The sequence below is a fragment of the Tachypleus tridentatus genome, chromosome 4, assembly GCF_004210375.1.
Source record: "Tachypleus tridentatus isolate NWPU-2018 chromosome 4, ASM421037v1, whole genome shotgun sequence".
NCBI classification, from domain to species: domain Eukaryota; kingdom Metazoa; phylum Arthropoda; class Merostomata; order Xiphosura; family Limulidae; genus Tachypleus; species Tachypleus tridentatus.
Window position 1 is genome coordinate 39,277,993 of NC_134828.1, and position 17,204 is coordinate 39,295,196.

Genomic DNA, 17,204 nt, shown 5'->3' on the forward strand with positions numbered 1-17,204 from the left:
TGGACGGCTAGCGTAGATAGCCCTCGATTAGCTTTGCGCGAAATTCAAACAAACAAACAAACAAACAATTAATCTGCCAACTGTTCTGGCAAGTATCGGAAATTTTTCTTGTAATAATGAACTTCCAGCGAGACAAACAACTAGACAATTTGGCTGTATATTTAGACATTAATATTAAGTCAATGACATTTGGATGTCATGAAGGAAGAGTATTTTTACTTGAAACAAGGATGCATGTCAGTACGTCATTGACTTTTACTGTATCCTGACAATAATTTTACTAAATGTATAGTTGAATGTAAAAAGATTGAAATGAATTATTTTTAATAATGTTTCTAAAGGATGTTAAAAAATACAAAGAGAGAAAATCTTTTTTTACAATACAAACACCAGAACGTTATTTAAGGTCATTTTAATCATCAAATGTTGAAATCATTTTTCAGGCACATTATTTAGTCATATTTAACAGATTAATTTCCAAATGACCACTACTTATAAAGAAAATATTTTCAACTTTTACCTATAGCATACACACATGACCTTAACCATTGAAATGTCACTACTGTAAGCCTGTTGTCTCTTAAATGCTATTTAATATGCTGTCACATATTAGTCTATTATTATGGTCAATACAGCTGGTTCAACAAACTTATGTTTAACTAGAGAAATATAATAAAGCAGATCATAGAACGAATAAAAAGATAAATGGTTGAGGAAAGCAGGCCAATTTATATTATACAAACTAAACGAGTTAAACAAAACTAACCAACGTGACAGCTGGGAAGGGGCTTGGGCTAAAGACTAGCGAGTTTGAAGTGCAGACCTGAGTGTTCACAGCTGCCACAAAAACATGATCCCCACAGTGGGGAGGGAGAAGAAGTGGGCTATAGAGTGACAGTGAAATGTCACTCTTCTGTGAGATCAAAGCAGCCCTAACAGTGAAATCTATTAACAAGCTGTCAGAGACGGTTATGAGCAGCTAATTCTTGTGTAGGTTTGTGCGACAAAAGACAACAACATTAAAAACAAAAAAAAACAAACAAGTATCAAATAGTTAGACATCCGAATACCAGGTGTAGCTTTGGCAACAGTACAAAAGGAATTCAATTTCCGTAGTTACGAAGTTTATAGAACCGAAAACAATCATCACCTTCACTTAAAATTAAGTAGCTCAGACAATCTTTATGTTAATATGCAAGTGTGATATTTAGGACTGAAGTGATATAATTTGTTTGTTTCTTATGAATTTCGCGCAAAGCTACTCAAGGGCCATCTGCGCTAGCCGTTTGTAATTTAGCGGTGTAAGACTAGAGGGAAGGCAACTAGTCATCACCACCCACCACCAACTCTTGGGCTACTCTTTTACCAACGAATAGTGGGATTAACGGTAACATTATAACGCCCCCACGGCTAAAAGGGCGAGCATGTTTTGTGCGACAGAGATTCGAAACCGCGACTCTCATATTTAGAGTCGAACTTAACCCAACTGGCTATACGGGGCCATTTTAAAGAGTTTACCAGATCCAAGGTTGTTGTAAAGATGTGTGTGGTTTAATGTAAGTAGGCTTTAGATTGATCGGATTACGAGCATAGTTAAGCATGGTAAAGAAAGATGTGCAACTCTAGACAAACGCCCGGCATGGCCAGGTTGTAAAGGCACTCAACTCTTAATCTGAGGGTCGCGGATTCGATTCCCCATCTCACCAAACATACTCGCTCTCTTAACAGTGGGGGTGTTATAATGTGACTGTCAATCCCACTATTCGTTGGTAAAAGAGTAGCCCAAAAGTTGGCAGTGAGTGGTGATGACAAGCTGCCCTCCCTCTAGTCTTACACTGTTAAATTAGAGACGGCTAGCGCAGATAGCCCTCGTGTAGCTTTTCACAAAATTAAAAAAAAACATAAATAATATGCCCGTGTACTATTTTTGTTTTTTTATTAAACTTTACACTTTTTATTTTTATTACAATGTCAATATTCACTACGTTTATTATAACAGTTACGCATTTAATCTATTATCATTTTGTATCTTCCCAATTGTAGATTTTTAACTGCTTTTTGGTCAGTCCTGCTACCAGTCTTTAGGCCCAACATAGCCGGATGGTTAGGGCGCTCGACTTGTAATATGAGGGTTGCGAGTTCGAATTTCCGTCGCACCAAATATGCTCGCCCTTTCAGCCGTGGGAGCGTTATTATGTAACAGTCAATTCCACTATTCGTTGGTAAAATGTAGCCCAAGAGTTCGCGGTGGGTAACGATGACTAGCTGTCTTCCATCTAGTTTTACACTGCTAAATTAGGGACAGCTAGCGGAGATAGCCCTCGTAAAGTTTTGTGCGAAATTCAAAACAAACAAACCAGAGTCTATAGTTAAACTGTAACACGTGTCGCAGCATTTTGTTTCACTTGTGAGGCTGTTGTGAAGTTTCACTTTTGGAACCCTTTACTGAGTTTTTATTGATTACAACAAGGACTGTGGAGAACTGTGCCACGCACTTCAACTACCATTAAATCTACCACAGTACATGAAACAGAATGTTATTGTTTATGTGCTCCGTAAGTAATATGTATTTTGTTCTTTCTTGACTGTTATTTTCGTTATCAATATAAGTTAAAAAATTTACTATAGCTGTTGTTATAATGTTAAATTATATGATTATTAGAATTTTATTACATAGGTTATTATACATTATTCGCATAATATGTCGATTTAGAACTGATATAAATCTCCAGAACTTGTCCAATCTTGGAAAATATTATGACCGAAAGTATATCTCTTACAATAAGGGCACTCACCTGTGAAACAATGTACTCCAATCTTTATAAGTCAGAGTGCAAAACCAGTTAATTTGGTTTGCTATGACGAATACTAGATTTAATTTTAGCTATGATGTATGTAGTTGGCTTTGATCAGCAGGAGAGATTAATTACATGTTTGTGTGAAGTGTAATATTCTTACTTTCATCTCTCACCATCCCTGATACTTTTGTTGTTACAAACGATCGATTTATTGTCAGTGGTCTTCAACTCTTTGCTAATGGCCAAAAGCTCAGATATTGTTAATACGAGCATAAACGAGTGCCGCTTTGCTCTGGAGATCATTGGCCTTTTCGTGACTTACTAAGGCCTCAATGTAGCAATAAATCTGCTCTGTTATTTCTAACGGCTGTTATAGTTATTCCAAGAGGAATTATTTATTACGAGAACGAACAAAACCCTGTTATGGCACCTGTCCATTGCTAGGAATCGAGCCCCAGAAATTAACGTTGTAAGTTCCTACGGTTACTGATGATCATCCGGGGGGACGAATATTTATTTTCTTGTTTGTTCTTTTGTTTTTGATATTCGCGCAAAGCTACTCAAGGGCTATCTACGCCAACCGTTCCTAATTTAGCAGGGTAGGACTAGAGGGAAGACAGCTAGTTATCACAATCCACCGTCAACTTTTGGGATACTCTTTTACCAACGAATAGTGTGATTGACTGTCCCATTATAACGCTCTCACGGCCGAAAGGTCGAGTATGTTTGATGTGATGGGGATTGGAACCCACGACCCTTAGATTACGAGTCAAACGCCTTAACCGACCTGACCATGCTGGGCCATTTATTTTTTCTAATAATAAGTCAACCCAACTCGTATTGCACAGCCCTTAGTGAAAATTATATTAATGCTAATAAATATTTATATACATAAAGAACCATAAACTACAAAAACAAATATCTGCATGTCAAAAGGTTTGGGATTCGAGACCAGATGTCACTGAACACACTTTACACCTTCAGTGATAATCCAGTTATTCGGTTAAAAGTGTTAAACAAAGTGTTTTTGGTGACGAATGCTGCTAGCCAGAAAATGAAATTAGGGATGGTATAAACATTCTATTGACTGTTAGCTTACATTCAACGTTTTGATAACTTATCTATATCTTAAAGATTGCTGTTAAAGTAGGTAGGGAAGGGGGTTTCGATTTTATGGAAACCAGATTTCCCCGACAGTATAACCAGAAGTTGTTACAAATCGATAAATAAAACGAAGGGAAATGAATCTCGGCCATATTAACGCACGCGCATTATATTTGGTACTGATAAGTAGAATTCGAATTGATTTCGCAAGTTGTTAATATAATTATGACATAATAAAATGGTAAATCACTGAAGAAAGATATTACTGAAGTAAGTATTACCTCACATGTGATAAAAATTAATAAAACATGGTGTTCTGTTTGTCATTAAGTACAAAGCTACACAAAAGGCTGTCTGTACTTTGCCCATCACGGGGATCGAAACCATGTTTTTAAGTCCACAGACATACTGCTGTGCCACTTGGGGGTAACATGTTAAGTTATACATACATCCATTAACTTGTTTCTCGACTGTCTCAAAAACAAAACATAAGTATTTTGTTTGTCATAACTTAGTTCTTTGTAGTGGTTTCTAGCGTTGGAATTTCTGAGATATATCGCTGTACTATTTGAAGAGGGAAGCCGAGTTAAACCGGGAGATTTACGTATGAATATAATACTATTGAAAGAAATATTTTATCTACGTTCACTTTGGAAATACGTTCACGATAGAAAAAAAAAATAGTATTTTAACAATTATAATTTATGAATCATTAAATATTTCGTAACTGCGTGAGACGAGAGAGGCTTAAGTTGATTTGTTTGTTTTTTAATTTCGCGCAAAGCTACACGAGGGGGTATCTGCAATAGCCGTTCCTAATTGAGCAGTGTAAGACTAAAGGGAAGGCATCTAGTCGTCACCACCCACCGCCAACTTTTGGGCTACTCATTTACCTTCGAATAATGGGATTGACCGTCACATTATAACGCCTCCACGGCTGAAACGGCGAGCATGTTTGGTGTGACGGGGATTTGAACCCATATTGTTAGATTGTTTGTTTAGAATTAAAGAGTGGCTTAGGATTAGCTCGTAAACCATCTAGTCAAGAAACCCGGAGTTCGAAACGTAATGCGACTGAACACTTTGAACCAGTCAACTCTTACGATCGTTTCAGAAAGTGGAACAAAGTTCTTGTGACGAGTGTGAATGATTTCGACTGATTTTCTATCAATAGTTCAAAGTTATGAGCAACAACAACAACAATTAGGTTTGTTACTTCAGGTGCTGAACAGGTTCAAAACCATTTCTAATTTTTAAGTAAAGTGCATTTGAAGACTTTGTCACATAACAAAGAACGAGAATTCTTTTAACATAAAATCATTGCAAATGTCTTCCGGTTCGTTCAAATATTTTGTAACTCTGCTACAAAATAAAACAACGATAACACAATATAACAAATTTTGTTACTGGATAGTATGTGTTATTTCTTAATTGCCTATGTTGTAAAAGTACACAAAATGGTCATTATTCCCTTCAAACTATGCTTTTGTAACCTGGATAATGAAATTTAGAAATTAACCTATTTTCTATGTAAAAACGGGCAAATTTGCACATTTTCATTTATATAAGGTCTGAATAAAATAACATATATATCAAGATTTAGATGTATTTATGCTAAATGTATACGAAAATGAACAAAAATGTTTGGAAGTGAGTAGTTTTCCAAGATTTGCGACTGTAATGTAAATCACTTTCACGTATCAGCCCTCGAATATAGTCTCCCATCATGTTTTCGTTATACACTTCTTGGTAGCGACGTTCAAAGCTCAGTATATCTTGGTGGAAACGCTCACCTTGCTCCTCTGAATATGTTCCCATGTTCTCCTTGAATTTATCAAGATGAACGTCAAGGATATGGACTTTCAGGGACATCCTGCAACCCCTTTTGCCGTGGTTCTTCACCAGAGCCTCAACCAGTTCCACATAAGTTCCGGCCTTGTGATTACCCAAGAAGCCCCAAACCACAACGACAAAGCTCCCCCAAGCTGTATGTTCCTTCCTACTGAGTTTTTGGGGAATTCTGTTCACTCCAGGATCTTCTTTATTTGTGGCCCAACGAAGACATCAGCTTTGACCTTTGCCTCAGACAGCTTAGGGAAGAAGTCTCGAAGGTACCTGAAGGCTGCAGACTCTTTATCAAGAGCTATGACAAATTGTTTCATAAGGTCCACTAGTGGCCCACAGTTGACATTGTGCCTCCCCACAGAGAACTCAGTCCGTTGTGGCAAGTGTTTTCTGTTGTAGTGCGCTGCGGTGTCCCTGCTGTCTCAAAGACAAAGATAAAAGGGAAACGTGGTAAAGCCTTTTTGGAGACCCATCAGGAATACCATCATTTTGAAGTATCCAATAACCTCCCAACCATACTAATCATACTTCAAGACTTCTAGCAAGGTATTGATGCTGTTGTATTCTTCTTTGAGGTGCACCGAATGAGCCAGGGGAAGAGACGGTTACTTATTCCCGTTATGGAGCAGCACAGCTTTGAGGCTTCTACAACATTCTAGAAAGTTCTTGGAAACTCTTGTAAGTTCGAGAAAATTCTCTATCAGCTACTCAGCACTAAATCTACCTGGAATGTTCTGGAAAATGGGTAAATTTGAAAATTTCATTACCCAGGTCACAAAACCAAAGTTTGAAGAGAAAAATAGGTCTTTTCTATTTACTTTAGGCATTAACAATTGGGAAATTATACTTTCTGCCCAGGAACAAAAAAAAAAAATAAAACTTTTGTTACATAGTGTAATATATGTATGTAAAATTTAAATATAATAAGTTTTTACTATGTATTTTTGTAATACATAGACAAATGCTACTATGATTTAGAAATAAGATAATTCTAAATAGAGATGTTTTAATTTTGAGCCCAGAGACAAAAAAAAAACTTCTTTTGCACAAAGCCACACAAGGGCTATCCGCACTTGCCGTACCTAATTTAGCAGTGTCACACCAGAGGAAAGGCAGCTAGTCATCACCACCCACCGCTAGCTCTTGGGCTACTCTTTTGCCAACGAATAGTGGGATTGACCGTCATGTTATGACGCCCCACAGCTGAAAGAACGAGCATATTGTGACAGGGATTCAAATCAGCGACTCTCGGATTACGAGTCGAGTGCCTTAATCGCCTGGCCATGTTGGATCTAATCCAGAAGAAGTCAGGTTGAAATAGCTTGTTAAAAATTTAAATAAATGTCAGCTACCGACTTTCCTCACATACTACATTATTAATTCTCTGATTGCGAGTCGAGCGCCCCTAACTACTTAGCCATAATAGGTCTAATAAATACTGAAGGACCATTTATTTCTTAAGCAATTTATATATACCACATATTTACGATTTAGGAATTAATTCGATAGATTGATTAAACATTAACTGGTCGATGCCATTAATGAATTTTTACATAAAATGCAAAACCTATTTATAAAATAATGGAACTAAAGCTTGGATGATTTTCAGACACACAAACATAATTCATATATACTTACAAAAGTATTCAAATAATAAACGAGTTAATTCTTTAACGTTATTGACACTGAAGTTTAAACTAAATCTAGAAAGGTCCTGTTTATATGTAAATTATCCAAAAGTTATGCAGTAAACACTAAAACTAAATATGTTAAAGATCTGATAAGATTGGGACGCTCGTAGGATAATCTTATATAAACTATTTTCGTGGTGAAACATAAAAAAAGAGAACAAATCCCACGGAAAATGCGACAACAGAACAAAATAGGTTATTGATAGATCTTTACTAAGCTGAATTTATCATGATTTTAAAACAGTTCATTCAGTTATTAACTCAGTTTGTTAAATTAAATATTTATACACGTGACTAATATGTTAACGTATTTAATTTCTTTTATTTAAGTCATCTTAATAATTTTGTTAGCTTCACAAATGCACTTCTTTTTTACCACTTTTGTTTTTAATGTAAATGTTTTAGTGGATTTTTCATAGGAAATAGGAGTCATTTAAAAATTAGGTTTACAGTAATTTTCTTCTCTTGAACATGCGTAATCTGAAGTTTATATTTATTTATTTGTTTCTCAACAATTTCACTTGCTTCGTGAAAAAGAAACATTTGATCCGACACATTTTGTAATGTACAGTAAAAATGTATTTGTTCTCGCATGCGATGTGAAGCCTTACCTTCTCATATATGCTTTCGATATAAAATATTTTATTTTGTTTTATTTCTTTGTACATAAATCGTGCTTACTTTTAGTCATGCTATTTTGAAACGGTATATACGTTCTTTAAATTTCTCCCTGTTATTAATAAGGTTATTTCACTTTTACACTATGCTCTATATTTCACACCAGATATGTAAAATGTATGCCAGTGGTTAGTTTTCCGTGATGAAAATATTTTAAGAAATGTTTACTGTTGAGTAATTTTTGAAACATTTCAGGCACTTAAATTGCCAAATGCTTTACGCCAGAAACGTTTGTTTGTTTTGTGAATTTCGCACAAAGCTACACGATAGCTGTTATTAATTTAGCACTGTAATGTTAGAGAGAAGGCAGCTAATCATCCACCCAGCTCCAACACTATAACACCTTTACAGCTGAAAGAGCAGTATATTTGATATGACGGGGATACGAACCAGCGACTCTCAGACTACGAGGGAAATGCCTTAACCACCTGGCCATGCCAGGCCTCGCCTGAAGTGTAATATAATGTTATGCTATAGAGTTTTTTCAAGTTCACCTAGCAATTCTTCTTGTTATTTTTGTTTAATTGAAGTAATGTTTGATCATCCTGACTTGTCCAGAATATTCTCCTACAAAGGAGACAGCAGACACCAAACTTTTTTTGATTTTCACTGCCTTCATCATCCATCCTCTTTCTTGTAGTAATAGGCCTAGCATTTAATCACACTACTCTTGAAATACCAAAAGTTATTGCAGTCAGACAAAAATTATATAAATTAAATTAATAATCATGTTTGGCGTCTTTCTAGTTAGTATGTTTATTTGTTTTAAATTATGTCCAATAACTTACCAGTGACCATAATTGGATTTGTTTCTTTGTTTGGTTGCTAAGCGCAAAACTACACGATGGGCTGTGCCGACCCCAATAATTGAAGCTCGGTTTTGTAGGAGTGGGTCCTCTACTTAACTCTGAACCACTGTATGGCTCATAATTAGCAAACATACGTTTTGTTTAGCATTGAATTAATAATGACGATTGTCCGTAATGAATTATCTCTTATATTTGGTGAGGAGTATATTTTTACCAATCGTAAATCATATATATAAATGTGTCTGTGTATGTGTATATATAAACATACCATTGTGACCGTGTTTAAACGTGTTGAACGTATTTTAATATGCAGTTTGTTAGCATGTATATAAATCAATAATTGTGTGCAGCAGATACTTTGTTGTCCTGTTTATAAGTAACAAATTATGTGTAGTATATTATTTGTAAGCGTGTCTGTAACTCGTGAATTGTCTGCAGTATGTTCATTTCAAACGTATTTATAAGCATGAATTATTTGCAGTGTTTGTAAGCCGTGAATTATTTGCAGTGTTTGTAAGCCATGAATTATTTGCAGTGTTTGTAAGCCGTGAATTATTTGCAGTGTTTGTAAGCCATGAATTATTTGCAGCATAATGCATTATAAACGTATTTATATTCCGTGAATTATTTTCGGCATATAGCTAATAAACATCTGAGTCAGTTATGAGCTATTATGGCCCGGCATGGCCAAGCGTGTTAAGGCGTGCGACTCGTAATCTGAGGGTCGCGGGCTCGCATCCCCGTCGCGCCAAACATGCTCGCCCTCTCAGCCGTGGGGGCGTTATAATGTGACGGTCAATCCCACTATTCGTTGGTAAAAGTAAGTTGGTAAAAGAGTTGGCGGTGGGTGGTGATGACTAGCTGCCTTCCCTCTAGTCTTACACTGCTAAATTAGGGACGGCTAGCACAGAGAAGCTTTGTGCGAAATTCCAAAACAAACAAACAATGAGCTATTATAAATATATAGCTCATAACAGTATATTGATATGGAGCTGGATATAGTGTTTATTGGCCATTAATTTGTTTATCTTAAAACAAAAACTATACAATGGGTTATTTGAACATTTTCCTTTGCTTGGAATCGAACTTTGCGTTTTAGTGTCCATAAACTTACTGTTGACCACCATGGATCATTAATTATGTTTAACATCTAGTTAACTTCATTGCTTATTAGTTGTGAATTATGTCCACTATCGTAGCTAACAATGTTACATTTTGTCCAACGTGGAGGTAACGAACCTATTTTTCTCATGAAGTTAAATTTCCCGAACACGAGTTAACAGCAAGACCTAGATTTATGAAGATTGCGTTATTGCGTGTGGCGACTAATGTCGTAGGTAAACATGTTTATCACAAAGAGGTTTAGAGAAAATTTAGTTAAACGTATTTTAACACTTTATTAATGCGTTCCATTAGATAGAATAAGTAACAAAACATTTAAATACATTGTATTGCATATATTAACGTTAAAACGCTTGACAGAAGAATTAGGTTATTTTAAAAATTACTTTTTAACAAGTAACATATCCTTAAAAGTGAGGTAGATTAAAACTCACCAAATATATTTAAGTAGATGAATGTTTAACGACAACTAGTTTGAGCTTCTGTCATATAAAACACATTATTCATTTGCATGCATATCAGTATATTTACTTAGTTCAATATTTTTGACGTCTGGTCTTTTACCTATTTTATGATTTTATCAGATTCCATTGCTGCTATAGTATTCCCTCTTGTAATTGGTGTACATGCACAAATGTGCCGTATAGTTCAACATAAGTAATTCTTCTAATGGAAGGTATACAGAGTATTTTAATAGTTTCTTTACAGGCAAGGTTCTGCGAGGGATTAATATATATCTGTATATATATATATATTACGTATTGAAATAAATTAAATATAATAAGTCTCTAGCGTATGACACAGGGAAACAATATCAAACCCACATTCAAGCTTAATGATATATCAGATTGTTTAACAATAAAATATCACTTTAGATGATTAAATTTCTCCTCACACTATCTTTCTCTCTTTATATATACATAGCAACAATGTAACTTTTCTTGTTTATACTTACATATACTATACAGATAAATCACTGTGAAATGATTGGTTGATTTATAACTTGGAATCTTCTATAAAAATCAACAAACACACAAGTATATTCACTTCTCACATCTTTATGAAAGTTCTAAAGACGAGAGTTATGTGTGACGACGTTTAATATCTCATCGTTGTACTGTACTATATGTTAGGTGGGTTTACTGTGATTGCATGGATTTGTTGAATACGTGTAATATTCCTTACATTTATAAAAGGATACTTAAACAAATCATATGTTCCGAGCCAGGCATGGCCAGGTGGTTAAGGTACTCTAGTCGTAATCTAAGGATCGCGGGTTCGAATCCCCTTCCCACCAAACATGCTCGTCATTTCAGCCGTGGGGACGTTATAAAGTAACAGTCAATCCCACTATTCGATGGTAAAAGAGTAGCCCAAGAGTTGGCGGTGGGTGGTGATGGCTAGCTGCCTTTCCTTTAGTCTTACACTGCTACATTAGGGACGGTTATTGCAAATACCCCTCGTGTACCTTTGGGCGAAATTCAAAACAAACCAAACCAATCAAAGGTTCCATAAGATGTCAATGTAAACTTGTATTTGTTGCAACATTTAGAAACCAATACTTCAACCTTAAGTTCCACGTGTTTTATCTAATACTTGAGTTTCACTCGTTGTTTACATTCTGAGGTTGTTCTTATGTTAAAGAAGCATAACTGTGAAATCTATTGAAATGAAAATACACAGAAGAAAGTGTCTACAGGATTATCTTTGCGATACTTCAATAGTAGGGTTTCAGGCTTTATGAGATTTTAATATATATGTTCAAATCCCATTCGTGAAAAAATGTCAAAATGTAAGATGTCATAAAGTAACCAAACTGGAAAGGAGAGATAACAAAGACACAAAGTTGTATGTATAATTTTATGACATTTTTATGTGAGTAATGATAATCTATAATTTAATGTAATTAAAACGAAACCTTTCTTTTCTCTAGTATGAACTAGTGACGAATCTAGTAATGTTGTGTGTTGCTTGTATTGATCCTATCCTTAGAACTTGTATTTCCTTAATTTGACAGTTTTGGTTACTATCGTTATTGTACCGATATCTATACGGTTGCCATAGAAACAACAACATCGTCGCTTTTCATACGGTTGATCTTTCAGAATTTAGCGGTTTCTTGTCGTCGTTTTGGAATCTCGTAAGGAATGGTTCGTACCTGTTAGGGTAGTTTACAAATAAATTAATGTGGTTTGATAATTTATTTACAAAACTATATATTTCTATTGGAATTTTGTATTGTATAAAAATATTAAGGTTATTTTAAACTGCTTCTGACTCCATTTTATAAAACATAAACAAATATTTAACTCTTAATTTACGAATAGATTTTTTTTCTCAGGAAGGTATTTTATAAATGAAACTTTCGTTTTTATAATTTAACATAATCGTGATGGACAGAAGTGTTCTTTTCGTGTATTACCAATTTATGATCCGATACAGTGGAATAGATTTACAACGCTAAAAACTGGTTTCCACAACCATGACAGGCAGAGCTTTGTATTTACTGCACACAAACGAATTATTTATTTTGATTACACACAGTACTTATCTGTTTTAGAATCAGCCAACAGTATCTGTAACTTAAGAGGTTTGTCAGACTATTTGAAGTGAATAATGTGATTAGCTGTGATTTAATAGAAAGGTGAAAATTGGTGTTCAATAACGTCACACCTTCATCCTCGAACCATTTCATCCAGTGCCTAAAACATTAGCAATAACTTGATACCGAATACGTTTTATCAATATTCTCAGAAGGTTTTCTGATCTACGTTTAGATAATGCATCTCAGATACTAAAATCAGAAATTAAAAACTAGTTTATCAAGATGGAAAAAAATTAATATAGAAATGACGAAAAAACCGAATACAAGTATGTGTATATTCAGTTTCTATTTGTATAATGTGAAGTGACATGCTTCGACATTTCTGAAAGTCTCTTTCCATTTTGTGTTGAAAACGAGAGAAAAAATTAATATCGAATCAGATTTTACAATTTTCGTGTTTTACAATTTTGTTTATAACAGATATAAGTTATTTTCTCTTCACAAATAATTTCGCGATTTTTTATGAAGTTAAGTTTTATCAGTGAACGTATGATTGTTTATTTGTTGTCAAGCTTCGAGCTATACGGTGGGCTATCTGTATTCTTCCCACACGGACATCAAAATACGGTTTTTAACGTTCTACGTTTTCAGAATTACCACTGAGAGGCCTGGAATGGCCAGGTGGTTAAGGCACTCCACTTATGATTTGAGGGTCGCGGGCTCAAATCCTCGTCACACCAAACATGCTCGCCCTTTCAGCCGTGTGGACGTCATAATGTGACGGTCAATGCCTTTATTCGTTGGTAAAAGAGTAGCCCAAGAGTTGGCAGTGGATGGTAACAACTAGATGCCTTCCTTTTAGTCTTACAATGCTAAATTAGAGACAGCTAATGCAGATAGCCCTCGTGTAGCTTTGCGCGAAATTCAAAACAAACTAAAATTACCGCTGGGCCACTAGTTGGGAGGAATATCAAAATGTTATATGTACACTACTGTATTTATACCATGTGAAACTACAAGCAAAAATCTGAATTAAAATGTAAAAAAATATGATTTGAGTTTATAATATTTTAAAGAAATACAAATAAGTTTCAGACAATTTGTAACAATACGTTAAAATTATAAATTTATATTATTATACAATGAAAACAATCCACATAGAAAAGTATTAAAAACCAACTCAAGGGAAGATATTTCTCAGTCATCCCGTGTATCTTTACTTACCACAAACTTTCAGTGTAGATAAATAAACTAATTTTTTGAATATTTTTTAGCATTTTGAAATGGAACTGTTTGTTAAGTGTATACAAACACTTGAAATGTTCTTCATTTTTCGTATAAATACTTCTGAACAACAATAATTTAGTTTTATATTTAATTAGGACCAAAGTTTCCTGTAAAAGTCCGGTTAAAATGATGTTTCTGAGGAAACTAATTCGGATGGCAAACTCTTGGCTTTATATTTTAGGACTCGTTGGGCTTAACCTTTTGACTGGTGCGAAAGGCGTTACTATGCGAAGTAAGTACTTGATGTTCACTTTATAAAAAAGTCACTTCTATTAACAATATTCACATTTTATATCTCTTGCCACTGTTTATATTTCCATGTGACTCTTATGTTTTCTTTAGCGTTTAACTTATTTTCATCCCAAAAATTTATTAAGTCCACGTGATTTTATAGATACCATTTTAGTTCCGCTCTATAATACCAGTTTTTGTAAGGTCACTTTTGAGAACTATTTTGATTTCTTTATTATATAGATTTTTAACGTTCTAATTATTTTAATTTCATATTATTTTGTCTTCCTGATTTTAATTCATAATTTTTGAATGTTTTTCTCTTTGCTTTATGTATTATCTCGTCAGATATTTTTGCATGCATTTCCGAAAACAAGCACGGAAAAATACGAGGAACAAGACATTACTAATCTTGTTTGTAGAGTACCCTTCGAGCAGTATCCATTTTGATATCATAATCGTGACTTACAAATTACGTCATTTATAGCTAACAGAAAATAACTTCTCGTATTAAAACTTAAATACCTTAAAACATAGATAATTAAATATTACACTCTCCAAGAAAAAAACAGTTTAATTATAAATCTGGTGCAAATATTGATGTCATAAGACAGTTTAATCATTAGCTGGATTTATATACTGATATCATAAAATATTCCCTCTTTAGATCACGAGATTACATTTCATGTGGCCATAAAGTTACATTTTTCGCAACATTAATAATATCTGTACGTCATTGCTAGAGGAAAGTGGTGTCAGTGTTATTTATTTTAGAGCAAAGGCACAATAGATTATCTACTGTGTACACCGTGAGAAATCCAATCCTGGATTTTAACGTTGTTAGTCCGTCGATGTGCCGCTGTTCCACCGGAGAACAAGCGTGGTTTCAATATTAAACTATGCCTACACTTCATTTAATTCGAATATCCAATACAGCGAATGCTAAAATCAAGTAGTATTTTTATGTCAGACTCTATGATAGTGCGTTTTATTAAAAATTAAAATAATACATTTAATAGTGAGAAAATCTACACTTTAAAAGGTAATTAGGATATACATATAAGATATACCATACAATCAAATTTTTTAACATGGACAAAAGTCATACAAAGAAAATTATGTTGATTAAAAAATATATTGTTTAACATACATGCAAACGTAAGAATACACTAACTGGTACTAAAATGCGATTCTTACAATCTCATAATAACTATGAACTGCAAAATTTCTCAGTAAAATTTATTACGATTTAAAACCTCTTTGGTTGTGTTATGTTGTAGATAAACGGTTGTAAATGAGTGTCGCGTTTTATTTTTATTTGTATATCTCTTTTCATATTCTTTCAACAGGCAAATATAGTTCCTTGTTATGCCACTTGAAGATTCGTAGTTTTAATCCACTGTCCTTATTTATGTGTACTAGCTAATTGTACCCGTTTAAGAAGTAATTACTGTGTTAAATGTTAGATACATTTTCGTTTCCTTTATTTTCTTTTTTTCTTAAGTCTTCCATGGTTTCACTAGATGGTAATTTTATACCCTGTTTTATGGAAGGTAATAACTGACTCATTTAGCTAATCAAGTTCTTGTATTTTTATATTAGAACACAAAATCTATAAAAATGTAGAAGTGTGCCCTATTTTAGAACGTTTTTTTTATCTCCTTCCTCGGGGTGAAAATTCTGAAGTAAAATAGTCCACATACACCATTGGAGAGTTTTCAGTTTCTGTACGAAACCTTACAGTAATCGATCCAACCATCTCTGGGTAAAGGATGTTAACACACACACGCGCATAATGGATAATCTTTATAGTAACATTTTGTTTTCCATTCATCACACGTTTTTTTTACTCGAACGTTTCGTAATTATATTTTAATAAGTTTCCTGCAAATCATTTCATTTTGTATAACTTACACACTTTGCAAAAATTCAGTATCTCCGTTACTTATTAGAAATATTTTTATCACTTAGAAACCACATTAATAGTGGTCTTTTTATAATAAATTATAATACTTATTGCTCTAATGATAAACCAAAACAATACCATTTTGTTATATACGTAAAAAAACAAACAAACTTCTAATACGTTGGGCCAATCTTCCATAAATATCTGTCTCACACACAACTGTAAATTGTTTGTGCATTGATGCTTTCAAATATGCTTTTGTGTGGATTAGTAATCACATCCATTGAGTACAACCTTAAAAAGATCAAAGGCTGGTGTGTTTTATAAACTTAAGAATAAAACCTTATGAAAAGGAAACTTGAGTCAAGACTGAAACGAGAGCGCCGAGTAAGATGAAAGTATTTTCACAAAACATTTAGAAACCAAATGAATCATGTGATCTAATTTTACATTAACTAAGGAAGAGTCTCATTAGACTTTATGTTGTCTACAGGTATAACTATGTCAGTATCGAGTCATACAAATTGTGGGAAAATTTTGAGAGTTCAGGAACGACGTGTTTGTTGGCCCCTCAAGAAAATACGACGTACTACAACGCTAGTCGCAGTTGTGGAAACCTTGGCGCAAGATTAGTTCTACTACCAACGCAAACAATAGTTGACAACGTTCAATCTTACTTGTTGAGCTTGCAGCTAAACGCTACAACGTATTTCTGGGTAGGCCAGTTAGAAGACTCCACAGATCCACCCAGCTTCTGGCCGAAGAAAATGGCACTTTCTGAAAATGAATATGTTTCTCTCTTAGCTGAAAAGATGTCAAACGCCATTTCCTTTAGTTTGCTATATCGAGATGCCTTGGCTGTATCCCAACTTGTCTGCGAACAATACAATATTGGTAGGTAGAGTTTTATATTAATATCCGTGTACTTCTTATCTTTGTATATGAATTAATCTGGATAACGATATACATGTTATGCACTTTGATATAATATGGTTAAATCTTTATATATCAAGTTGTTGTGTTTTTTTTTGTCTGTACTATGCTGCTATAAAGGTAGTTTATATATATTAACATTTGCATTCATAAATCACTGTGTTACATATTTACAAATTAACATTTTAATGATTTTGTTTCTGTTTTATATGTGCATTTAGCAGTATGGTATTGGTTGCGGTTTAAAACAAGGAA

At 34.1% G+C, this 17,204-nt stretch overlaps 1 long non-coding RNA gene across 1 annotated transcript; it reads left to right on the plus strand.

The window, feature by feature from the left end:
* The first annotated feature begins 2,492 nt into the window (after positions 1-2,492).
* Positions 2,493-16,904, plus strand: LOC143248310 (uncharacterized). The gene is made up of 3 exons (XR_013026893.1): positions 2,493-2,555; positions 13,975-14,111; positions 16,510-16,904. It is a non-coding gene; the product is annotated as an uncharacterized LOC143248310 (long non-coding RNA).
* The last annotated feature ends 300 nt before the right edge of the window (positions 16,905-17,204 follow it).